The sequence below is a fragment of the Rhipicephalus sanguineus genome, chromosome 5 (genome assembly GCF_013339695.2).
Source record: "Rhipicephalus sanguineus isolate Rsan-2018 chromosome 5, BIME_Rsan_1.4, whole genome shotgun sequence".
NCBI classification, from domain to species: Eukaryota; Metazoa; Arthropoda; class Arachnida; order Ixodida; family Ixodidae; genus Rhipicephalus; species Rhipicephalus sanguineus.
In genome coordinates, this window is record NC_051180.1 from 16,158,766 (window position 1) to 16,183,016 (window position 24,251).

Sequence of the window (24,251 nt, forward strand, 5' to 3'; positions counted from 1 at the left end):
TTTCTAAAAGTTCTTGCGGCAGTCTATTCGCGAAGCAATAAGCTCTTTGAATGAAGCCATTCGATTAGTACGTGTATACTCGCGGACAACTTTTCTTGGCAATGAAGGAAAGGCTACGGGGGCGGGGCTACTGCACATGTACTGCTCCGCGAAGTAGTCCGGTTCGGCGCACGTTTCGAATTTAGTTTTGGTTTGTGAACCTTCCGTATCTCCTGTGACGGCCATTTGATTATTCGAGCGGCCGTCACAGACTTAGACGGCCATTTGTAAAATTCGTCACAAGCTCCCTCGGCGAATCGTCGGAAAAGCTGGAGGGTGACGAGATCTCACCCGAAGACGCAGACCCCATTTTGACTGTGAGGTGCACGTAAAAGGTGCGACGTATTCACAGGTGCAAAAACGCGAAATGACACTGCATAAAGCAAAACAAATATAAATATCTCCTTGGTGCGTGCTGACCCTCTTTTCAAACAGCACCCCATAGAAAATAAAGTAATGTTGTTTTGTTTTTATTCTCCCGCAGAAAACACGGACGCAATTGTGGGACTATAATCTTCAGCGGTAGCACACGCGTAGTTCGGCTCTCTAGCCTTCCCTTCATTGCCAAGAAAAGTTGTCCGCGAGTATAGAGGCATGGAAAAAGTTGTTTACAGCCCGCATTAGAGGAATGAGGAATAAAACGGCATGGCCTGCTTCTCATCTAGTGCCACCTTTAGCCCTTTCAGCCCTGGATTTTTTATTTTGGTCGGGGACTTTTTTTGTGCTTGTTTTCCTAATAGTGGTGACCTCAGAAGACCACAAACGAAAAATTGAGCCAGTGGTGCAAATATTAATGGATTTACAGACATGACATCAAATTAGGTCATCAGGGGTCAGCGGTCGTGAAATGAGAAAAATAGCTTCTTTTTTTCTGCTATTCACTAGAGTACACAAAATGTGAACCACGTCTCATTTTTCAGTGTGATACTCACTGAAACAGCTTCGGTACGTCGACCCGAAAATTGCGCTTACCCGCCTCAGCTGACCCGCCCCGGCGTCACCCACGACTTCGGTGAAGCTTCTTCTTCTTTGCGGCTCCCAGCTCCGCAAGCATGTCACCATTTTGGTGTAAATCGCAGTGGGGATCACTGAAGAAGTATTCCCCCAAGAATGGACAGCTTTGGTTTGATTGCCGAGGTGCCACGGGAAATTTTGTTTGGTCAATTGACACCGCCAGGGCCGAATTCTGTCTCCAAAGACACCAGTTGAAAGTCTCGTAATTTACGAGAGAGTCGCTGCGGCATTGCCGACGCTTCCTCGACATCGGTTGTACACCGATCTCGAAGGAAGTTTTAAAAGGAATGTTAGAGGGTCTCTTTGCATAAGCAAAGAAGGTTAATTTTATGCTCCTGTTTAAAACATAATTTGCATTATTTGCAACCACAGAGAATCGAGTCTATCTGCTTCTATGCCGATCAGAACCTTCAAGGCGGAGTATATATGCAATGACTTGCACCTGCACGGACTTCACTGCGTTGCATGGAAGAGCGCCACTGCCACTAGCTAACCCTCTTTGAGGCAGCTGCGAGCGCCGCAAGGCGGCGGCCGAGCCGGTAGGCATAGGAACCACCTCTCCCCCCATCCTCCTCAAGAAAAGAAAGCCAGGGCTGCCCTTGACCTTAGTGCTGCGGCGCCCTCTCATTTGGGCGTTCCTAACACCAGGGAGACCGGAGCGCTGATGGAGAGAGCGAAACTGCCCAGTTCCCGGAGGTCAACACGCTACAGGAGTGACTGGCCACCAGTTTTTTTTTTTTTTTCTGTTTATCATGAACTTACATCGTCATTGAATGCCCGAAGTGCGAGAAAAGCAGTCTGTGAGCCATAGTTTTTGTTTATGAAAAAGCTTGCGGGTAAGCCGACTTATCAGACTTTTAAATATTGCCAATTTTGGGGTGCCGCCAGTGCGTCAGTGTTCTTTCACTGCTGCGTTGGCTGCGCGTCTTTCCGGTTGGACTCAACATCTGACGTCGCTAAAGGCGTCGTTGCCGTATACTTTTCGGGTAAACCACAATCGGTAACACGTTTATGGACAATCTAAAGCCCTCCAATGGCCCACGGAATGCCACGCCGCTGTCGCGTGACAAAAGGAGCACTGCACATAGAACATCATAAGGGGACACCGTAAAGCACATGACGTCTCCTCCGTGAGGTGCCGCTCTGCTCAAGTTTCTTTTGCTCATGCTCAAGTTTTGCCGCGATGCGAAACAGCCGCGCCAGAGAGCCGAAACAAGGCGCTGCCCCCAATGGTGGGCCCGAAGAGCCTTTCGCTCCACGTCCCGAAATTCCACCGTAATAACCGGTGCGTGTCAGGCTCAGCGGCAGCAGCAGTCGAAGCGAAAGAGAAGCGCCGAAAAACAACATATGGCGCCCGTACGTGCTGCGCAGCGTGTGTGTACGCGACAGTGGTGGTGGGGGTTCAAGCAGCTCCACAAGGTCGACCCCTTCATCGCTCAGTGTATCCCTTTGTCCCTACACTCTACCCAACCGAAGCCGTGCAGCGTTATGAGACCCGAAACCGCAATCAGCCAGTAAGAGGCGGAAATGTTGGTACGAACAGCACATGAATAGTGGCAAAAGCGCCACACCCAGCGATGCGGTGGTTAAAGGAACACTAACTCGATCACTTGGTACAAAGTACGCTATTTAAAAGCTATTTTTCGGTCCTTAACATATCGATTACTAGAACACAAGATGAAAACAAGATATTCGTTTATCGACTATCGCACCGAAACCGCATAGCCTATTTATCGACGTGATATTTAGCGTATTAACGTATAATTTTCGTATTTGGACCGTAGTGGCGCAGAAGAAAGTCTCTCAAACTTCATGTGTTTAGTCTTTCGCTTCATTATAAAACGCAACGTAGTCCATATTACTCGTTAAGAATTTATCGAGACACAAGGAAACGTCGCCAATTTCGATGACGTCATGTTGTGCGAGAATCTCAGACAGCACGACCCGCCATTCATATAAGAGCACACTTTCGCTGTTAAGACACTTGTAATGGTGACAGCTTCGTGTTAATTGTAGACAGGTAAGTTATTAATATAGCCTAAACTTGTTCTTATCTTTGGCGCTCCTTTATGGTGCCTATATGTACGATGACAAACGAACCACTTTCTGAACTCCGTTCCGTATCCATATCACCAACACTACACGCTTTTAGTGGCGCATGACAAGATGGCACAATGTGGCAAGCATTGTGAGAGTGGCATACGCTGCCAGGGGCGGGAAGACGCTGGCAGGAGCAAGGACGCGGGATTCCAGATCTGAGCTCCACAACGAGTGGTGGATAGTGTAATATGTCTCTTCATAACTGTGCTACAAACAGTGGCTGCCGTTGACAGTTGCGGAGAAAGTATCGTCGGAAAATGCTTTGTGCATACACTGTAATAATTCGTTCTTTGATCAAAACACGTGGGACGCTCTTGAGCCGCAGCAAGGGAGGAACGTTTCTCTGCTAGTTAACCCGAACAAGATGGAGTCTTCTCGCAGGTTCTGCACTACATTCACTTCTCCACAAAAGCCAATTCAGCGTTATTATCGCACAATCAGCCATGAAAACTGCAATTGTGAGGCTAGAACGGTTAGAAGTATGAACAATATATAGTGTGGGCAGAGCCAATTCTCATTCAATAAACTTGCAGGTTTCATGCTTTCCCGTTCCATTGTCTTGCTCCTGGCTAGTATATGGTTCGCAATGAATAAAATTCATTCATAAGTACCATGACGATATACGGACTATAATGAGATTAGTATGTTCCTGTTTATAGGCCGCATGGGCAGTCCTTTAAACATGCCTGCCTGTGGGACCATATGACTGAAGATACACATTATCGAGAAATATTTTAAAAACGATTTCTTGCACGAACTGGATATTACGCAAAAGCTGCTTCGACGGGTCTCATCTCCCGAGTACTTGCAAGCCCAGAGGGAGTAGTCACTGCGGGTTCTGCACGGTTCTTTGCTTAAAACGGGTGGTTGCCAAGAGTTTAGGTTTTTTGTTTCTTTTTTCCCGGAGCCGACAAAATTTTTGGAAAATACGGAAAGAAAAATGGTGGGAGTGCGGAAGCTCAGCTTCAACAAACGCGCGCTTTGTTTTGGGGCCGATCTCGCTTAGGTTTCCCGATACGCCGCTTATTTACACAAGAGCGCCGCCATCCGGTCCGCGATGCTGCAAGCAAAGAAAGAATCGATCTTTATCCGCCCTCGCTGCGGGGAGCGCCCGAAAGTGAGGCGCCAATTCATTCGCCGCCCAGATAGACGTACACAACCACACTCATACACCCATCATCAAGTGCGCTCCAGAGAGAGTTAGCGAGGAGAAGAAAAATAAATTAAATGGGACTGGCGCGCAAACTGACGCAACGCAAAGGCGAAGAACAATAAAAAGCACATCTCGAACGAGAGCCTGCGGCGCCGGCCGCACCAGACGAGCGTAGAGGTCCGCAAGGAGGCCAAACAAGTTCCCGTTCTACGCGCAGGGTGGCAAGGAAGGAAGCGCAATAAGCACAAAAACAACCGAGGGAAGGAACAAGATGCGTAAGAGGGAGAGAGGGGAAGAGCGAAAGCTCCGGCATGGAAACCAGTTTCATTCACGCATCTTACGCTCCGCGCTCGATGCACAAGCGGGCGCAGCCACGCCACGCTACTACTACTCTACGCTTTCATTCATGAATCGCCTGGAGGAAGACGACGGCGAAAAGAAAAAAAGTCGTACTACGACGACGGCAGGCGACGTAGTAGTAGTACTACCGAGACGCCGCCAGGAGAGAGAGAGAGGCGCCAGCTGAAGAGGGCGAGAAGTGAGGGAGCGAGTACCACCTCGGGCCACATCAGAAAATTTTGTTTTCCTTTTCTGGCCCCTTCCAGCGTACAGCGTCGCTTCTTGTTTTCGCTTTGGTCGAGATGCAAAGAGAACGTGCGCTCTCGCTCGTCGGCGCACTCTCGGATGCCGGCAAGCTGTGCCGCAGTGGTGTGTCGCCACGGAGTTCCTTCGCGCCGAGGAACCGTGGGAAGCCGGAGGAGTGGGTCACAGGCCATGGGAAAAAAGCCGCACAGGTGAAAAACGAACGGCCGCACCAGATCTCCGCAGATTTTTTCCTCTCCCCGCCCCGAGCGCATATCCTTGCCACCATCAGACGCTCTTTCTCCGCACATCTCGCATCCTCGATGCCCCCGACCAAAGCCCCACCCTCGCCCTCCTCCATATCCTTGCCATCGTCGCCTTGCCTCGCGTTACGCTCTTGCTTTATGCGTTTGTGCACGCGACAAGCTCCACTAAGCCATACTCCCCCCCCCCCCCCCCCCTCTCTCCTCTCCACACCGTCGCCGTAGTAGTAGTAGTAGTAAGGGTACAGTTGCGCGGATCTTTTCTGCCGTATTCCTGCCAGCCAGCAGACAGTGGCTGTGGTGACGCGGAGCAAGCAACAGCCTACAAGTGGCGCGGAATAAGTAAAGAGAAAAGAAGAAAAAAAATGGAGGAGGGTCAGTAGACGCAGGAACCATGTGAATGGATCTCTTGCTCGTGGATGCGATACGCGTCCCGTGACTGGCGTTCTTTTATTTGCTTTCTTTCTCTCCCATTGGCTTCCCTCTCTCTCTCGTACGGGGTTACCCTCACTTCCTGCGGAAGTCGCGAGCGGGCCTATTTCAAGCAAAACACTGGCGAAAAGAAAAAAAAGAAGTATCGTACGACTGGGCCGTGGTCCGCACATACGCACGTCACAAGAAACGGCTTACGATCGTTTTCTCAGTCGCCACCACCGGAAGAGAGAGTGCGCGTTGGAAGGTGGCAATCGCGCCCTGCACGCGATGCCCTTGTGTGTTCACCCACTTTTATGTGTTTCGGTTTTTATTATGCATCCACAAGTCCGCAGCAGAGGCCGTCGAGGCCACAAGACCTTTAGCACGAAACATGCGAGAAGTATACGGCGTCGAAAACGTTAATCAGACAAGATGCGCCAGCCGCGCTGTTACGACGAATGGTTCAAGGACACGATCGGAACCAGATTCAACACGTGCAGATGGGATTGCTTCTGCGATTGGATGTTGTGGCCTTGTACTGTGTACCAACGTTTCAAGAACCAATCCTAGAAACGCTGCTATGTACGTTCTTGCGTGTAGTAATGCGTTATTATATAAATGCTATAGTTACACGTCTCATTTATGGCGAATAATTGATCTTTAGCTGTAGTTAGACCATGCTTGAACTTAATTTAGTTAAGTTGCAACGCTTCTCTTTTACCTAAGAGAAGAGCAACAACTTGGATCAGTAATTACCCGTAGCAAAGAATGTGCTCGAAGAACCCCTGCATAAAATCATCAACCACGAAGGAACTTAGGAGTACATTGGTTTGGGCAAGCTGGTGCGACAACAGCACGAAAGACGAAGACACAAGAAAACACATACGGGACCTGTGCTGATCCTGAGTGTGCGTGTTCTCTCGTGTCTTCGTCTTTCGTGCTGTTTAACTTGACAGAAAGAACTTAGTCACATGCGAACCTTTCGGCGCACATACTTTCATTACATAATTTCCAGCATCGTGTACCTGACATAGCAATAGGTCTGAATAGGCGTAACAGTGAGAACGGTAAAATCTTCATAGGAATTTCGATCTTGCTCTGCGTCTATCACTCCGAATGTGCCCACGTTTCGGCGTAGTTCGCGGACGCTTCAGGGTAACTGTTCTTGGGCATAGAGAAAAAGCCATTACGTAAATTGTGTAGAATTATTTGTTTCGCGCAGATTTGCTTCAAAGTGCTAATACTGCATGTACAGTGACATTTATTTATCTGTTTTTTTTTTTAATTTGCACTGAGTGTGCATGTTTTCGAACTTCAATTTGATTAACCTTGTATTCAATCTCGCGCTTTTCAGAGACGCCACACCATCGACATTTTTTTTTTTTTTTTCATTCTTTCGGCGCTAGGTATTTCTCAGCAGTTTTCGTCACTGATAGCACCTCAGCCCTCTAAATGGAGTAGGAGCACAAATGTGTTAATGTACGTATATCATTTCTTTTTTCTAGAGGCAGGCCATGTACCGCCAGCATCAAAAAGTTTGAGACCACGATAAACAAGAAAAATTTTAATATTCCCGCTGCTTCGACAGGCAACATTGAATATGGATTTCCAGCGTGTTCTAAAACGCGTTAACGACATATACTGTGCAGTTCGACTGAATACAGCCACCAGTTTCTGAGAAATTTCAGTTTTCTAGCTCGGACCTAGTGGTATATAAACTTTTGAAGCCGACTGTACAAGAAAAGTATAAGATATTCACCACACTTTAAAACTATATGCAAAAAAAAACTATTACTTTTATTTTTATTTTACGCGCTGATTCTTCGGGGAGTTCACAAATTGTAGAAAAAAATGGGAAAGAAAGTTAGATCTAGCCAACAAGCAAGAAATGCGAATCGAACAGGTTTGACGACGATAAGGTTTCGGGGCGTGCTTGCAGCGTGAGTCACGCCAACATGGACGACAGTGCATCAAGCTACAGCCAGAGTGAAGACCGTTCAGAGAGGATTCTGTCAGGCAAACATACACACGCTATCGGCGTTCAGCGATGGCGATGCAAGATTTTTTCGGGCGACCGTCTGTGACACCACGTGAGTGACGACGAGATGCTAGGTGCGAGCCTATGAAGGGCGGGGTAGAAAAAAAGAGGGGGGGGGGGGAGTGTCGCGGCGACAAGGCGCCGACTTGACGGCGACGACGACGCCTGTCGGCGTGTGGACGATTTATTTATGACCGGGAATCGCGAAACATCGGCACACGCTGTCTAGCATCGCGCCGACTGATTTGCAATTCGCGCATCTTCTCTACAGTCGCCCCCTCCCTTCTCCTCGCAGATTCTCCTGGCCTGCTGTCGGTGGTGCGGAGAATAACGACCCTGAAACGAAGCCACCAGGTCGAGTGGAAGAAAGAGAGGGGAGAAACCAGCCTCGCAGCACGGCCGCCAACAACGCCACGGTGCCTACCGCGCCATGTAGTACTGCTTCCCACCTCGCAAACCGAAGTTGCGAATGCACCGCGACCGAGGCGTCATAAATAAAGCGGAGGGCGATGGCAACCCGCTGTCAGTCACTTTGTTCATTGTATGTTTTGATGACACACACTCACACACACTTCTAAAGAAAACATATTTCTTCGTGTGTGATTAACGATAAAAAAATCGCTGCTCTCAATGAGCGCATGCGTACATTTTCAGTTCCACCATGCAAAAACAAGGTGTCCCCAGTGCCACCATACCGCTTCGGAAACATTGAAGCAGAGTTCGAGACCGATGACTCGCGATGAGACCGGCACAAAGGTTCCAAAGAAAACACGCAACATTACGCGCCAATCGAGTCACAGCGGGAGCTGATTCCGGGTAGAGCCATGCGTCATCCCGATTACACAAGTAGCTGCGTGAAAGCTCGAACAGGGTATTAGAAGGGGGGGGGGGGAAATTAGAAAATGAAAGTTTACTAGAGATGGCACTGGTAAAGATGACACTTCACATTTAGTCACGCGTGCACTCAGCTTCAGCGTGTTTTGTTTCGTGTTGGCTGAAGCTGAAGGCTTCAGCCGATGGATGCATGCGGCTTCCGTACAGGCGGCCGCGGTTGCAGCTCGCTTGTCTGAAAAAGAGAATGGCCCGCTGTGAAAGCGGCGGGAGTGTAAGTGGCGTCGGGGTCACTCGACAACACTTCATCGAGAACGGCCCCGGTATGAAAGCTGAAGGGCTCCCGATGAAGCCCGGCAGATGACACGCTGGAAACGAGTGTCTGCGACAAGCACCGCGGGCGGGCTTATATAGGAACCAAATAGGAACCAACTTGTAGGACTTCGCTCACCCGTCGGCGACGCCACTATGCAGTGGTACACCAGATGTCGCCCGCAGTGGACGACCGTAAACGAACACCACCGATACGTTTGACTCAGGTCGCAGTTATAGCAATGACACAAAAAACAAACTTGTGTGTCAAAACTTCCTTGACTGATCCCTTTCGACCTGACCATGCTACGCGACTCACCCTTAAGTCACCCGGTTTTACGGCACTGCTAGTATACAAGCGCGCAGAAAGTATCAGCGCGATGAGGGTGGGAACATTTCACATCCACACAATGATTGGTTAATATTAACATGGACCGATAGACCATGTAGGCACTTTTGTTCTCCTGTCTCTCGGCTATACGATTTAAGCTGTGGCGATACACGGAAAGCTTGGACACCGTCAAGTCTAACCCATGGCAGAATCAGCATGTGTGACGTCGCTCTCACGTAGCCCTCTACTTTGTACTTTCGCGCAGGTCATGTATATACGTTTGAATAGTGACCACAGTAGCGTGATAGTAACCACCTGAAACACTCTACGCATGGCTCTGCACGTACCGATAGCTATTCAACATCTCTGTGCGGAATCGCCATCACGCTTGTTCTTTGTTTCTTAGTAGTAACGAGGTGAAAGCGGCTGAAGGACTGCGCTTGCGTAACAGGGATCATTAGCAGGACATACGGCTATATGTCCAGCAACTTTGACAATGACCAGACGGTATTCAGACCAAGTACCTAGCCGGCAGCGGACACTTGATGCCCTTGAGAGGCCACACATTATGCTCGGTCCGTTTCGTCTCCGAAAACTCGGCCCAAACACAGCGAGTGCGCATGGTGGCTGGGAGGGCTGCAGGGGCATCTCCGCACCACACATGCTTCGCTCGGGCCACCTGGCAAGCGCGCACGGCCCCAGCGAGAAGCCTTCCTTGCACCGCGGCTGCGCCTAGATGGTTCCCTCGCCGCCAAAGAAGGAGGAGGACGGTTCGAGCATCATCCGATGCTCCCGAGCGAGCCACGATATGGCCGCCAGTGGTGCGTTCAGCATGGCTTCATACGCCGCGCACCTGCCGCTTGGCCCTCCGCACTACGGCGGCGTGCAGCAGTCTTCTGATTTGCGGACGACATGGCCGACGCGGTCGACTTGCATGCCAACACAGTTGTACCAGAACGAGAGGAGCTCGACCGAATAATTGCATCGTAATGAGGTGCAGGCCAATATATATATATATATATATATATATATATATATATATATATATATATATATATATATAAGTGTGTGTGTGTGTGTGTGTAATAATAATATCTGGGGTTTAACGTCCCAAAACCACGATATGATTATGAGGGACGCCGTAGTGGAGGGCTCCGGAAATTTCGACCACCTGGGGTTCTTTAACGTGCACCTAAATATAAGTACACGGGCCTCAAACATTTACGCCTCCATCGAAAATGCAGCCGCCGCGTGTGTGTGTGTGTGTGTGTGTGTGCGTGTGTGTGTGTGTGTGTGTGATTCAGAAGAAAAGTCTGCGCTAAGCGGTCAACATTGTCAATTATTTCATAAAAGATAAACGTTGTCACTCCAATGTTCGGCAACTCCAGTAGTTGACAGGTGCACCCAACGAAGCAAATGAATCGTGATACTCTTCTCATACCGGTCCCAAAAATAACAACGGAATGGCTCGAGGGGCTCGTCTCTTTGTTATACGCAACCTAATGACACCAACAGACGATGAAGCCGAGGTAAGCATAAGCGACAATATTTGTAGTTATTAACTGTCGTACACTAATTATGACATATATGTGAATTAAAGTGGACTAATGAACGCTTTTGCCGTCGTTGGGACCCAAATCCACAGCCCTCGTATTTCGGTTGTGGTTTTGGGTCCCACCGATGGCAAAGGTGTTTATTCGTCTAATTTAATTTCTTCAATTGGTAATGCCTTAGCTTTCGGGCTTTGTGTACGTTAGTATTTTGGTGTGGTGAAGAAACCTACGAAAGCCCTCTGCTCTCGGAGAAAAGCCCAAGCGCAACAACGAACCGTGCGAAAACCGTGTCCCAATTTCACGCTGTCTTCTATATGCGTGCATACGCACGTGAAATCACAGGGGTCGGAAGAAAGAAAAAACCCTGTCTAACGCTTTCGCGTAAAGGAGTTCGGAAAGAAACTTTCCGCAACTTTTTCCGCGACGTCTACCTAGCTCAACCTCGTTTTGATTCTTTTGTAGCTTCGTCGGAGAGGCACCCCTTCGGAGCCGAGCCTCTCGATAATAAAGATATCGGAAGAAGGACGCGACAGCGGCCACTCGAACAGGAAGCCACTTTCTTCTTGTCTGCACGCGGCGATTACATCACCGTATCTTTTGTTACGAAGCGCAGACAGTGTAAGCACCGACTGGGGGCTTACGCTCAACAATCACTCGTCCAGACAGCGCGCTCTTTACGGAAGCGGCGTGGCGGACAACGGGGCGAAACGTGAGAAGTTGACTCCGCTTCCATAACTCTTCCCTTTCATCGCTCGCGGATTTAGAGGGCGACTTCTTTCTTTCCCGAGCGACACGAAGCGGAATTATATACGCCTCCTTCCTCCCGCTTTTCAAGGCCTTTTAAAACTACACCGTGTTTAAAGAGAAGACGGGGATGGTGAGGGCAGCGTGAATAAAGGATCTCGATTCCCGTGAAGAAAATCGCAGTGCTTGTAGCTTTTATTTGCTACGACGTAACAGACAGATGAAAGAGAGCTCAGACGGGCTGGGGTCGAAGGGCCCCGACTGACAACTGGCCGTCGAACTGGCCTTTCCTTTGTATCATTATTATTACCTTTTTTTTTTTTTTACAGTGCCAGAATGGTGAAACGGCGATGCTCCCATGGCCGTCGCAATAATGAAGCGTGTCGAAACACCGGACATGTCCATGCAGAGAAATATATAGGTGGACACGGTGGGAAAGTTGTAGGGTGAAGAGTAGCGTTTATCCTTTAAAAAAAAATATCCTTCGCGACGCACCATCAAGAGGAGGGAACAGGAGCGAATGCAGGAGGCAGATATAAAAATACGGTGAAGCGCGTGGTACTCTGACAATAATTTCTCACATAACAAACACTACACATGCTGCTAACAACCGTCCGCTTGAAGAACTGGTAACCCGCATTGCCGTCAGTAAGAAGTATAGTCCAGCGATACATAACGGTGACACTGAAAGGGCTTTTGAATTAACGGGGCGAAGGTGGTGATGCTATGGTGCTTGGTAAGCATACGGTGCCGTTGAACAGTGTCGACTCATTTACTTAAATAGACGTGCATGTGCAATCGAGTCAAGCGTCGCAAAACGTTCGCGGCTACTGGAGCTTGTGCATCCAGCAGAAGCAAGTGGCCAAGTATTCTTCCTGCTATACCAGCAAGACATCGGAGCTTCTTGCTCTTAAACAAGCGCGCACGCACACGCACACCGGCTTCGCTGTATTCGCTGCCACAGCGATTTCTACTCGAGCGCACAGTTATGCGCAGGTTTGCAAAAGGAGAGACTGGGCCCGCGATCCGCCAAGTGCCTCGTCTTCTCAGCACAGCCGCTCGACGCAGAGAGGTCGCAGCTGTTCAGCGAGGTACGGCCCCTGGTCTCTGCTCATTCGTGCGGCACACACATGCACGCATGCTGCAGCCTTCCACGAGCAAGCGCTCCCCGTAGCACCCCCGCAGCCACCATGGCTTCCAGTGTGCGCGCAGGAGCCGTTTTGCCCGCCTCCGTGAAATTCTCGCTCGCTCCTTTCGCCATTTTCCCAGAATCCCGTTCAAAGCTCGGTTAAAACAAGAAACGCAGAGTCGCGCTTGCAGCACGACCCTCGTACCGAACACATGCCTGTCTCGTCTCTCCACGTTGCTCTGTGCGTGAGGAGTAGATAGAGGCTGTCTTTCTCGACTGACTGCCCTTCGTTTTCAACACCCGGCTACTGCAGTGAGCGAGCAAGCGAAAAGCCGGAGTGCGTAGCGTGCCCATGAGTACACTTCCAGCCAGCCATATGGCCAAGCGTCGTAGCGCCCGCTGCTAAAAGACAAACACTGAAACGATAGTGCTACTCTAAGTGAAAAGAAAAGCACGCAGGAACGATCGTCTACGACAATGACACGCCGTAAAGCGAAAGTAGAAAAGAGCGGTCTGAGAATGTGTTCTTAGAAGTGCACTTTTCAGAAGCGCGTCAAAAGAAAATGAATTCCACGAAAATATGTGATCTGACGACTGCAATATACCAAGAAGAAAAAAAAAACGAATAATGGTTACGCTCATTCCAATGTTGTTGACTGGGAAGTTTAGGCGCTGTTTATCGCAGATCGTCTACGCGCTAAAAGCGTCGCTGTTTTACAGCGCGTGTCAGTTCACCTAACAATACGTGTATAATTTAAAAGGAGGTGTGGTTGTAGCTGTGCTAGACGGAACCTTGAGACGGTTCAATCACACACGCATGCGCACCACATCATCGTCATCGTCATCATCATATTGAACTCTGCAGACAAGCTCCACCTGAAGTAGCAATCACTTTCTTACAAGCAAATCAAAATCAATTTGAACTCCGCGCGCTGTTATAAAGTACCGCGATGTGCTACAGTTCCAAGTTCAGCTACCAAGAGGCTCAAGTACGTTCAGAGTTCTAGTAAGCATCTTGTGTCACTGGTCATACTGAACACAGATCACACAGGGCAAGATACTTGAGGAAGCCACTTGCTGTTTACACTGCGTCAACAGTTTGCAGACGAAGTAACGAAAAATAACGCTCAATAAATAAATCTTCTATCGCAAGTTTAGCTGTCGTTGTGTGACTCGTCAACTAACATGTGGCCGCTGCGCTTAACGTAAATTCCACACATAAGTTCTATTGCACTGCTTGCTTCCCGCCATTTTACTTGGCTGTGTCAGCGGACAACATAACAGACTATTATCATTGGTTTACTTCTCCTGCAGTGCATACTGTCAGGACGACCGATAAAAAGCAGTAGCACGCCTTCCACAGCTATTGTTGCAACCATAATTTTATCTCGTGCAACCGACACCATGATGGAAACCTCTTTGGGTAACTGGAAATGTCCACCTCGGCTGAATGAGAGAGAGCGCTGCAAGCCGCCTGTTTGCCCTGCTTCAGAAGAAGCACGCAGTTTACTCCACGAGTAAGACAACGGGAGTGTATCAGCTATAACTTCAGCAAAGCCGCGGCCATCCACAGAGACACTCACTCCGCAAGAAGAGCCTGGAGTAAAAAGCCAAGATCCTCCGCCGCACGCTGCTGGAGGAAGCGACCGTCGGCGGTAACACGCGCGCCATCGCAGCGATGGCCGGCCGTCGACGAGGAGTCGACCGCATCAGTGCTGGAGACTTCGGTCGGCCCACTCATCTCACGTGCACCCTATGGACGTCGATCCACTTTTCTTGCCGCCACGGAGCTTTAGCACCACCTGCCTCAAAACTGGCGACGGCGACAGCCAGGCAGACAGAACGCAATTCGCGCTCACCGACAGTGCACAGCTTCTGCGCAGCTGCCTGTTAGCGATGTCGCCACGCTACAGGTTCTTTTATTCATTTCTGTTTTCTATCGCGCCCGCCGGTGTGTGTTAGCGATTGCAATATCGCCATGAGCTGGGCGACTTGTGCTACGGGAACTCTCTCTCTCTCAATTCGTTGTTGCACTTTATTTTCGTGACGGCTGGCACGAAGCGGAGAGTGTGTACACGCAGTGCTTGCTTTTGTTTTTAATTTTATCCGCATTAAATTTATCCGCAGCCGCTCGAGAATGGCATGGTGCTGCCAGTTGTGACTCGCGAAAGACAGGCGTGTACGTACTATTGCGCGTGTACACACACTTTGGAAAACGCGAGAGATATGGGTCGTTTAAAATAGACGCGCTGCATAGCAAAGTGGGAGGGGGAGGATCAATGGAAAGTTATATACAGCGAGACCGCTTACTCTACTTCGCTGCAACGGCCGGGTACATGGGCGAGCAAGCGTGCGTCGTGCACACACGCCATTCAGGTGAGAGAGCTTGAAGAGGGAAAGGTAGCGGAATATGCGTGGCACACTTTTTTCCAGCGATCGGCATAGATCGGACGCCCTGTTGAAAGAACGACTATCGCTTCGTCTTCATAATGCAACCATCGAGTGGTTGCGATCAGCCGTCGAGAAGTGATCGAAGTTGCTCGAATAGCGCTACAATTTGCGGGACGCAGGTGTCGACAACCGCCTTCTCACTGCAGTGCTGCTCAAGAAAACGCGCCGATTATAGCAATGCATCCTTTGATACTGTTACGCTACTTAAAGGGTTGGGCAAACTCAGGTATAAAGCTGGAGGACCGCACTGCCATTGAACGTGCGATCTGACGTATAAGACGTGCTCGTACCAAGCGAGATTCCGCGAGTCAGGGGAGTCATCCTTCAAACACGTCGTACCATATGTCGCGTATAGAAGAACTCAACTGCAGAGGCGCTCGAGCGTGTTTCCAAGAATCGGCGAGGAAAATATATACCACCGTGCAGACTCAGTAAGCCGAGAGGGCATCGCGTTAAGTGGAAGGAGCGGCTGGTTAACGAAAAGTGGTTTATCCCCTTGCGCCAGCATGCGCACGAGAAATACGGGGAAAAATACGCTCCAAGGTCGTTCCAGAAAGCCCGTGGTCGCGGCGCGTAACCCAATACGCGGACCCAAGCGTGGCGGCAGCTGCACTTGAGGCTCGGTGGCTGCTGCCGCCTGGAGGCCGCTGCCCTCCCCGACTTCATCGCAAGACCAAGCTCTCACAAGTGGGCCCCCAAGCATGACGCCAAATGCGGCGTTTTTCGTTTGGTTTGGTAGGGTGCCGCGAGGGCCGAGGCTTAGACGGGGTGCGTCTGTCAATGGCTGCTGCCGAGAGGGGTGCTGCTCACAAGCTGGCCAAGCCCCGTGAGTGAGAGCCGCTAGCGAAAACATTCACGCCGCTCGAAGTACATCAGAGATCCGCACCGGCAGCCCAACTCATAGTTCGGGCTTCATATAAAATAAAAAAAAAGTGAGTGTCTAGCCGCAGACGTACTTCTTAAGCCGAATTCAGCAGTACGCAATGCGAAAAAAAAAAACTATAATGGCGTAACACCAATATGAACCAATTATCTTCCAACCATCAATAATTCGGTTCTGTCAGTGCCCTGCCAAACATGGAAATGAAATTAGCTTTCCTGTACCACTGTGGATACAAAAGCTGCGGCGGCGTTGCTCACTGACATTGCTCGCATTTTCGCGACACCTTCCACGTGATCGCTAAAGGCCGTCACTGGAGAAAGACGTCAGAATTGTAAAGATTCGCAGATAATTATTTGACGTGCGAGCCACTCTAACCTACAATGAACTCAGCGCTCTATCAATTCTTCGGCAAAACTCCACGCTGCATCACACACGTCCATAAAAAAAGTATAGATGAGAGAAACGCATCAAAACTGCGGAAGTCCGACGATCAGCAGGACCTTCAGAAGGAAGCGCGCCTTCGAAGCACCCGCGACCAACGCCTGTACGCACACATGCATTCTCGGCGCTCGCTTGCAGGGCCTCTTCCTTCTTCATGTTCGTCTCCGCTCTATAACAAGATACCTCTTCACGAGAGACGTCCAAAATTAAAATACTCGTGATGCCCCATCAAGCTAAATGCATGGCATGTGTATAAATTATCAACAGCACAAACGCTCTGTACGCGCTTTCACCCAAAGCAGTGCGTTAGTGGCGGATAGTAATTCACCTAGAAAGCGAAAACAGCGCTTCTCTGCATTTCCTGAGGACGTCGCTATGGCATCGGCAGGCCAGAACGGCGGCTAAGTCAAGTGTTAAAAAATAGCAGATACTATGCAGTAAAGTAGCAAATACCGCAGGGGTCGACTGTTGCCATTTCTTTCCTTAGCGATTCGTTTTCTGTTCTCGTTTCCTTTCATTTCTACAGTGGCTAAGTTCAGCCAACACGTCAGGCGCACTTCTGGTATGTCTCGCGAGCCGCGGGGACACAGAAGATGCTTGATGAGTCTTTGGAGGCAAGCACCCTTGGCGAACGGGCACACGGCGCCAAAGGATAGCAATGTACTGGAGGTCACGGACAGAGTACACTGTAACAACAAGGGCTACTTCGTTCGCATGCAAGGCTCCCGACAAGGCGTACCCACAAAAGGGGAGCCGCCTTCAGTGTCTGGCCTAGGACGCGGGGGACGCAGCGGTGAGCCGACAGACGCGTGGCGCTCTTTTGTCGGTGCGACTCCCGCCACTAACGACGTTAGAGGCCCTGCGGGCTGGACTGGCTGCTGGGAACGCGCGTTCAATTGGTGAGTCAGCTGGCACACATAAGTGGTACAGAGCGACCCGCCCCAATCTCACTGCTCAACTGGAGACAATGACCTTAATTCGGCCGTCCATCATCAAGAGACCGCGAAGCATGCAGTGTACGCCAGAGCAGACGCGCGACCGTTGGGCGCTGTACTCGTCTGATCTAGATCCGAGCCAATGAAGATCAGTTATGGACCAGCTTAACCATCTTTCTTTTTTTTTTGCTCGTAGGCCAAATTTTATGTGCATGGGAGACTAGACATAGGAGGGTATATCACTCCTATGCGTCTATTACGCGGCGATAGCATTATGTGAAAATCTGTTTCTTGAAACGTTTGTGACGAAGTTTTATGTTAAAATTATCACTACACAATGACTCTAACATGCTGGCACTATTTGTGCATGGGAAAAAAATTACAACCCGCCGTGGTACTACGGCATCTCTCATATTCATATCGCGGTTTTGGGATGTTAAACCCCAACAATTATTACAATTAGAAATGTAAATTACAAGAGTTCCATGAGCTACCTTCTTTTCTAAGCGCACCCCGCATCCAGTGAAACTGTGACTAAGTAAATGCGGTATAAAGGTGTCATGTTATGCTGCATGGTTCGAGTCGTCTGCATAATTAAAGCAGCCGTGTTCCACCGTTGCGGCCAGTTGAGTTAAGTGATGCAATATCGATGCAACTCAGTTAAAGTCGATAACGACAAACATTTCTGCAATCTGCCGCGAACCTGTACAACCGACTGCAAACAGCCCTCAGTTTTTACCTGAGGAGTGCTGAATGAATGCAAAGCAAAGATAATCGGTAAGCACGCACTAACCTTTGCACTAGTCACGAATACGTTTTAAAGGATCTGCTGCTCACACGTGTTAAGTGTGGCCGGATAAAATCTTCGCGAAGCAGGCAGAAAAATAGAGGCAGAGCTCGATGGTCTGCGAGAGTCACATGCGCGAACGGTTTCGCCATCGTCGTGCAGCGTCAGGCGAAGGAAAACAAAGCGCTATCGTCCTGTACGTACCTCGTGATCGTGGCGATGCAAGTGTTTGAAAACAAGTCTTCCTACCAAAACAACGAAGCGCGCAAGACTCCCCATGTCTGCCTAATAGAAGCGTCATGTCACGGTGTGTCGAGATGGTATAGAACTGCGATGTACAGGTGCGCACACCGGTGTGATACAGTAATTCCCCGCGAAAGTGGTTATTTTGCAATAGATTCTTCAAGAAGCCCCGGAGAAAGACTGAGAGAAACAGGAACGTACTAAAAAGTAAAACGTCGTTTCATTAGTCATCGAATGCTATAGACACACCGTGCACTCGCAGGCTATAGTCAAGGGCGGCCTTAAAGGGGTAATGGCCGGAAACGACGCGTAGGGGCTTCCCACAGCCATGTTCGTCCCCGACTGGACAGTAGCATTGCTCTAAATGCATGTAACTTACCATTCGCGCTTAAAAAGATTGGAAGGGCACTGGGGACGGTCAGAGCCGAAGCGAATTTTCGCGAAATTTCCCGGATGACAAAGCACGCGGTATACGATGTCATGATGGCTCAAATCAACTCCAAGGTGTACGTACCCACATGTCAGTGATGTTTCTATAGGGCATGTAGCCGACTGATCTCTCCCTTGAGACAGAAGGAGCATTAAATTGCGATGAACGAGACAGCCCAGTTGGCTACCTTGAGCTTTGAGAAGGGGGGGGGGGGGAGAATAATAAGATATGCAGCCGTCCTTGAACTACCACTTGAGACAGAAAAATCATTAACGAACAGCTGGAGTGAACTAGAACGTTCACAGTTAGATACCCTGCACTGGGAGATGGGAAAATAAACGTTCGGCAATTCAAAATTATCAACACTGTGTCGCAGGCAGTAAGTCAGCCCGGTTTCTTTCAGCGATGCAACAAGGGGGAAGAATCTGCAGGCAATCGTGACTTCTGCCGTTTGTTTAAAAGAAATAAAGGCTACGTGTATGGACACACCGGTGTAACACGGCAGATGCTGTCGACGGCCTGGCAGTTCTGAAAACCAGCTTGAAGCAGGTAATGTCCGCCGTGACTAAAGCTGAATGAACGGCACCTTGTAGATTTATAAACGCCATGAGCTCATAAACCCCCCTACCATACCAACATCTATTTGTATGCGTCTAAGAAAGGCAGTGGCAGTCAGATGGCAGTGGTACCTTCAGATTAAAGATTGCCAGTATTGTTCGTAAACTTAACAGAGGCTGTTGGAATATCTTTTTATCACGCTTCCACCGATATCTGGTCATTAGGCGATAAACTTGTTGCTTCGTAAGCTGCGGGCATGTATCAACATCCAGGAGACTGCATGCATTTCAGGTGCAGGGGCGAATGAACTAAGTGACCAACGGTCATTTTTTTAAGCAATCCGTTAGTGCGCTTAATGATCGCTCACACAGAATTGTATAGTCGCACGTGGAATCCTTACTTTATATTCAATGTGTGTTCGTAAGGGTTTTACCTGGGAGAAAACGTTTTGAGTCTATTCCGGCAGTGTATGAAACCTTGTGCATAGTTCTTGACCTGCCCTCTCACTTAGATTGCTGTAATCCTTGGAGTCGCGGTTTGGGCAGTGGCAGCATGTTCAGTGGTTCAGTGGTAAAGTTTATCAGTGGCCTGCCTACCAACGCAAGTTGTATTCTTCACGGAACATAGTTCAGCCAATCAACGACACATGCATGAGCCTTCTCCGAAGCCACGACTTCAGCCGAAATGAGCACCCAGCGCTGATTCCTGTTACATCTTCCAGACTTCAAGGAAGCGGTGCAACTCGCCCTATCTTCCATATTTTAACGTGTTCCAGCTAGGTCATCACAGCTGGTATCCAGGCGAGATGGGACAGGGCCGTCAGTCTGCCGATAAGATTCCGTACGTGATGCCCCGTTCCAGCTTTTTTTAAGATAACTTCCGCGTCAGCACGGTCGTGAGTTCAAACCGAAGCAGCTAGCTGTTTCCTGTAAAGTGTAACGATCGAGAGTTTGCACTTTCTCGCCATCTACATCCGGTCGAGTACATGCCCAGTATAGGAGGAAAGAGCCGCGTGGCTTCACGCCGAGGGACCTCCCAGAAAGGCACCACCCTTACAAAGGTACCGAGCGTGACTCGACACACTAATTATGTACGCGCCAAAATACAGGCCGGCGAAGCACACGCTTCGACCACGTGCCGCTGCTAGAGGACGGAGAAGTAAAGAAAGGCACGAGAAGAGCAAACGAAAGAAGAGAGACCACCGGCCGGCTCGGCGATCTTTCCCAAGGCTGGCTTGGAACAAAGCCCGGCGAACGGAAATACGCGTAAAACGAGATTCCGTCATTCGCCTCGTCCCCGCCATCGGGCCGTCTCCGTGGAAATGCGAATCCGATTAGGTGTCGATGGAGAGAAACGCTGAAAGAGCAAGGCGCCACCGACGTATTCGTGCGTTTGCCTGCTCTAGCGCGCTTGTGCCCTCGTCCATCATCCACAGCTTCGGCTGCATGTCAACGGTGATGGCGCCATCGCATGGGCCCCTTTCTTTTCCTCCCCTCATCCGAGCACCAACTCTTCATTCAGGTGTCGCGAGAGCAGACGCCCGCGTATGCAAATCAGGGCGTTCTCCTCGGTCCTTTCTCCTCAAAGCATAGCGCGAAAGTGGCGAGTCATCCTTCGCGAATTGATTGCGCGCACCGTGCGAGGTTTTGTATAATGCGCGCCTGTTGGCGCTGAGGTAACGCGCAGGAGCCAATACAAGTAAGAGGCGTTTACGTAATAGCCAGGTCATATTATCGAGCAGTGATGAGACAGACCATTGCAGCTGTTCTAGTCAAGGAAATTCTGATACTGTGGAGAGAGAGAAAGAATTTATTGAGCAGTTTAGTATACGGAACGAATCCTTACTTCAGGCTGCGACAGCTAAACATTTACAAGTAGATCATCCCCGACGGGTACAGATAGCACATCAGAAATATGCACAATTTTTCCCACATGGTTCACTGTGGGCCAACAATGCAGCTCAGAGACAGGAGAGCGCTTTCTGTATCCCCAGTTTGAAACTGCGCTGAGCTTACCTTTCGTGTTTTTGTGAATTGCGCTCTTGGGTGCCGGTGGTGGCCGCATCTTGAAGTCCGTCCTGGAGATCTCGTTATGATTATGATGATGGTGGTGACTGACGGGGGTGTTGTTGTTCGCCTCTCGCGTCAACCGTGGCGTTGAATCGGGCGAAGGCGGACTGGTAGGGGGCAATTGTGCTCGAACTTTGACCAGAGACCGCGGCGTTTCTTCGCTTAACACCATCGTCATCTAGTAAAGGCACGCTTTTACACTTTTGTCCTTAGTTTGATTTTCTTTCTCTTCAATTTCGCAGATAGCAGGCAACCTCACAGTCCAACAATGCGAGAAAGGCGCCCGCAATCGCGTGGAAGAGGAGGACCTCCGGAATTGCACATTGAATCAAGGGATGCCGTCGCAGGCTGGTGAGCGGCCAAGGGTAAGGGAACACTGGAGGCTGAATCAGGTCACACGTTCTCAGTGTAGGCACGGCAGCAGCCGTAATCCATCACGAGTATCCATCACCAACGCAGGACAGCCGAGCTTAGTCGTGGGCAGCTATACGTTGTCTTCCCGGCACTCGACAATGGTGTGGCTCCAAAGACGACGGTGCGGCGTCGAGGCTACGGCGGCAACAAGTACTGGCGACCGAGACAGGTGATTAGTCTCCCCCATTCACGGGCACACTCTCGGCTGACGACATCGGCTGGGCGGAGAAAGGGGAAAGCCGGCGGTGGTCAAACGCGCGCGATCTTCCAGGCGACGGTCAAGGACGGCGGTGGCGAGCACACGGACGAATAAAATCCATCTGGCGCTGGACCTTTTCAGACGGACAAACTCGCCGAGCCTGCACCCTTCCGGAAACAAGTGAGCCTATCGACGTGACGGCACCACCCAAACACCAGCACCACCACAACTGCCACCGGTCGACCGAACGCCGACCATGTGCTGCTGTCTGCGTGCCGCGCTCCTTCGTCTACGCTGCTCGGTCCGCCACAGACGCCGCACTACCACTCGCGCCGCACCACCCTTGCCCTCGAAATGTCAATGGAGAGGAGTTGTAGTCGTAGTAGGGTAGTAAAGTGTGTAAGGCGAGGGAGAATGGCTCCGCTACACGAGAGGAGGACGGTGAGCGAGAAGCGGCGGTGCGCACTTCTGAGTCCCAGAGAGGTGGGGGAGAACAAGCCAGAGTGAAGAAGACGGACGACACCTGAGCCGCGGCCGGAGACGGTTAGAGAGGGGGCGAAGCGCGCGAGCAACCCGGCGAGAGAGGGCCACGACCGTCACATCCGGTCGTGGGGTGGCGGGGAGCTGGGAGTGGGGGGGGGGGGTGTCTTCCCCGTCTCCTTACTCTCCCGTGACAACCCCCGCCAACCCCTCTGCTGCCTTCACAGTGTTCGCTCCCCACCGCCGTGGATGAAACCTTCCAATGAACCCGCCTCGACCTCCTCGCTTCTTTCCATCATCAGCACTGCTGTACGGGAACCGAGTTCTGAAGACTGGGGCAAGGCTGCGTGGCTGTTACAGTGTGTATTTCCTTTTTCCGAGCTGCCCCGAGCCAGCACGTCGGGCCGCGCCAAGCTCCCCTCTCACGGAATCGCAGAGTAGTGCTAAGTCAGGTGGTGCCGGTAGAACCAGCGGTTTCTGAGCGCCTCGGGCTTTCTTCGTTTGTTTTTTTCTTCTTCTTCATTTACTATTGGGATACGGGACGATGAGTGAGGTCGTATGTGCGCATCGGGTGCGTGAAAGCTGGAGTACAGTGGGCGGAAATAAGTAAGGAAGAAGACCCAAGAAAACAAGCAAGGCCCCATTAAATGAAAAAGAAACGAAGCACCCTGTGCTGTCCTGAGCCTGTTTGTTTCTTCTGGCTCGCGCATTTCTCAATGGAGTCGCGTGAATTTGCGGGTAGAGCGGAGGAGGGCGCGAAGAATGGAGCTCACAGTGAGAAGACGAGTACTCTTCACCTCAAACAGCGACGGTAAAGAGAAGAGAGTTTCCTCTCTTTTCTTTTTCAGAACAGTGGAGCAAAACGAAGGCAACGGCAACGAAGAAAACGAAATACACTGCGGTGAAAATCGGGAGCGAGGGCATCCGGAGGTTCAGACGGGCGTTCAAACGGTTCGCTTTCCTAAGCGAGACTCGGCAAAAGCCGGTTCGGATGCGTGGAGCCCACGCGTACGTAACCATGGGAGACAGCTGCGGTAGCCTTCCAAACGACCTGATGCTTCGAAAGCAAGTTCGCCTAGTCACCTGCCACCCAATCTGCTTGTTTTCGCCCGCTCTAGAGCGCCGCATCTTGCTTTGACAGTGCCACCGAATCATGCAATAAAGCAAACATATTTTTTGCTTAATCAATAGTTTCGATTCTGCGAGGTTTCAAGAAGACCCCATGATGGTTTATCGAGTAACACGAGCGTAAAAGCGAAAGTAGGCACTAGAGGCTTGCACAATACTACACAACTGTAAACGAGCTGCAGACGACACGTGTAAAGCGTAAGTCACAGAAGAATCAGATATTCATAATTATTGCTACGGTAGAACAGCACAACGCCTTTCACTTTAGAGGCTAGCCTACGAGTGCGGCGAACTTAGCTAAATTGCTTTCAGTGTTTCTCAAAGAAAAATATGCAGATATGGAACATACTGCGTCCAAAGATGTACCTTTAAAGTTTATGTTCAAAGTCTTTAGGCTAAATTTTATTTATATATTAAAGAAGAAACTGTTGATCTCCTCTCACAGTTCTTACGCCAAGCGTGTTGATGACTTCACATTTCCAGCAACTTCTTTCACATTAACAATAATAATAATATCTGGGGTTTAACGTCCCAAAAGCACGATATGATTACGACGTACGCCGTAGTGGAGGGCTCCGGAAATTTCGAGCACCTGGGGTTCTTTAACGTGCACCTAAATCTAGGTACACGGGCCTCAAACATTTTCGGTTCCATCGAAAATGCAGCCGCCGACGCCGGGATTCGATCCCACGACCTTCGGACTTCTTTCACATTGACAAGGTCAATTAAT

The 24,251-nt window shown here is 50.1% G+C and overlaps 1 protein-coding gene and 1 long non-coding RNA gene across 2 annotated transcripts in view; one reads left to right on the forward strand and one right to left on the reverse strand.

The window, feature by feature from the left end:
• LOC119393285 (uncharacterized) overlaps positions 1-8,142 on the forward strand; it is a 41,203-nt gene extending 33,061 nt beyond the window's left edge. Inside the window, exon 2 of the long non-coding RNA XR_005183883.2 lies at positions 7,899-8,142. This is a non-coding gene — a long non-coding RNA (uncharacterized LOC119393285). The remainder of the gene's footprint in view (positions 1-7,898) is intronic.
• Positions 1-24,251, reverse strand: part of LOC119393283 (protein c-ets-1-A-like) — a 191,830-nt gene that overhangs the window by 50,885 nt on the left and 116,694 nt on the right.